General features: G+C 40.4%; 1 long non-coding RNA gene across 1 annotated transcript; it reads right to left on the reverse strand.

Moving 5' to 3' along the window:
• Window positions 1-800: 800 nt before the first annotated feature.
• On the reverse strand, window positions 801-1,995 carry LOC125200970. Its single transcript, XR_007172816.1, has 3 exons — window positions 1,827-1,995; window positions 1,574-1,734; window positions 801-923 (listed from the first exon to the last, which is right to left on the reverse strand). It is a non-coding gene; the product is annotated as an uncharacterized LOC125200970 (long non-coding RNA).
• Window positions 1,996-2,334: the final 339 nt, after the last annotated feature.

Genomic DNA, 2,334 nt, shown 5'->3' on the forward strand with positions numbered 1-2,334 from the left:
TTTTGTCACCGACAGAAATGCCGCTCTCCGAGCCACCGAGGTTCCGGCCGGCAGCGGTGCAAACAAGAACGCTCAGAACAAAAACAAGAAGCAACTTTGAAGCCATATATACTGATGATGAGAGTTAATGGGAGATTGTATTTATAGACAAAGATCATCGATCATCAATTATTGAATAACTACTAATGAATTATTAATTTATGCAAAATTAAAACAGGCTAAAATCATGCAAGATTTAGTACTCCATATTCTACTATAGAGTAAAACATGCTAAAACCAAATACTCCCTATATTAATTAAACATATATATTTGGGGTCATTATCTATGCAAAATTCAATCTTGTCATAAAAAAATATAAATCAAAATTATGGAGGTTAATTTTAGATATAACTGAATTCATTCTAAGTTTGTTTTTAAGTCAATTTTTATAGATGACCTAAACATTATTCCCTCTGGTCCACAATAGGAGTCCTATTTGGGTTGGATACGAGTTTTAAGAAAGGTAAAGAAAAGTGATTGAATAAGTTAGTGGAATGTGTGTCTCATTTATATACTCCCTCCGTTCAGGATAGTCTGTCTCATTTTTACTGGACACGGGTTTTAAGAAATTGTAACACCCCGACTTTTTACCCTAAGGCTTAGAACATCGATCTATATATATATATATATAAGTTTCGCGTCTAAATTTTCTTATTATTACTTCTTGTTATGATTAATCGTTGTGAAGTATATTTTGAGTAGTGAACAAAAATAGTAATATTCAATATAAATGTTTGCTCTAATAATAGTCTGTTTGTGAAGACCGAGTTTCAAATAAAAGTCCGTACACGAGTTCAACGTTTAAGTAAAGATTAATTTAAAAATAAAATACTCTCCATGCCCTTCGGATCTTACTCAATAGTCACGCCTTGAATCCCGATACCTACACGAATGGATAAGAAGCGTGTTAAATCAAGACGAGACGATCGACGAAATCAAATCACATCAAACACGCAAATCAAACGGCGGCTCACGTCTTTTTAAGTGACGAGACATAATATTCTTGCCATTTTAGGAAAAAGAGATGTTTGACAAGACAACTTGCCTCATTTGGCAAAAAGTCCCTACCCTTTGGACAATACATTTCCTCCTTGAATCAAGTTTATGACCAAGCATTCCCATGCACTCATTTTCTCTATAAATACCACTCCATCTTCCCTCTTGATCCTTTTGTTCAACCATAAAAATTCTCTAAACAAAATTCTATCAAAATGAGGATGCATATAAGTGTTTGAAGAAGAGGAGTCCATTTTCCTACTCACTATCATTCTTCTCTTCCTTTTCTCAAGGTAATTCTACTAATAACTATTCTTGCTACATAGCCATTTTCATAATCATCCAAAGCATGAACACCATATTATTATTTTTCCTCTATGCCTTTTCCCTTAATAGTTTTCATATCAATTATGCATATGACTTTTTAAAATAGCTTTTGCCTTAACTAAAGAAAACTTAGACAAGGAAATCAAATAAGCAATGCCTAAGCCCTTAGACAACTTCATCGCACATTAATAACGATCTTGGAAAGCTTACCTCGTGAGTGAAGGAGCTGCCGGACCCCGGAGATGCTGCCCGGCAGTGGCCCGCCGGCGGCGACGGCAGTCCGGCAACTTTCCGACAGCATTCCAGCGGCTGTCCGATTTTCCACAACGAAATTTATCTCTTTTGACCCTGTTTTCACGATCTATCCAAATCTTCACATTTCAAGACTTAATTGTTAGTCCTAAGCCTTCAATTTAAGAAAATAAAGAAGAAGAGAAAGAAGGAGAAATGGGGGAATCCCTACCTCTCGGTCAACGGCGGTGAGACCGCCGTGTACCCAGCGGCGACGGCGGCAGCGGCCCACCAGCGACGGCAGCAGCGGCCCGGCGGCGACGGCGGAGGTGGTGGTTCGTGGCCGAGGGAGAGAGAGAGACCGAGAGAGAGAGACATAGGGAGAGAGAGAGGCCGAGAGAGAGAGACCGAGGGAGAGAGAGAGACCGAGAGAGGGAGGCCGAGAAAGAGAGACCGAGGGAGAGAGAGAGACCGAGATAGAGAAAGAGGAGAGAGGAGGGACGCGACCGGCGGCCGGCGTCGCTCACCGGCGACGCCAAGACCGCCGGCAGAGAGAAGACCGAGAGAGAGAGGTTGGGAGAAGGAGGCGCCCCTTTCTTTTTCTTTTCTTCTGGATTGGTGGAGTGTATAGGGTTTTCTAATTTATTTGGGTATTGGGCCTCTCCTTTGGGCCAAGTAATTAATTTAGTAAGATGGCCTCTTATTTATTCTATTATGGGCCGAGAATTTAGAGGAAATGA

Source organism: Salvia hispanica, chromosome 1 (genome assembly GCF_023119035.1).
Source record: "Salvia hispanica cultivar TCC Black 2014 chromosome 1, UniMelb_Shisp_WGS_1.0, whole genome shotgun sequence".
Taxonomy (NCBI): domain Eukaryota; kingdom Viridiplantae; phylum Streptophyta; class Magnoliopsida; order Lamiales; family Lamiaceae; genus Salvia; species Salvia hispanica.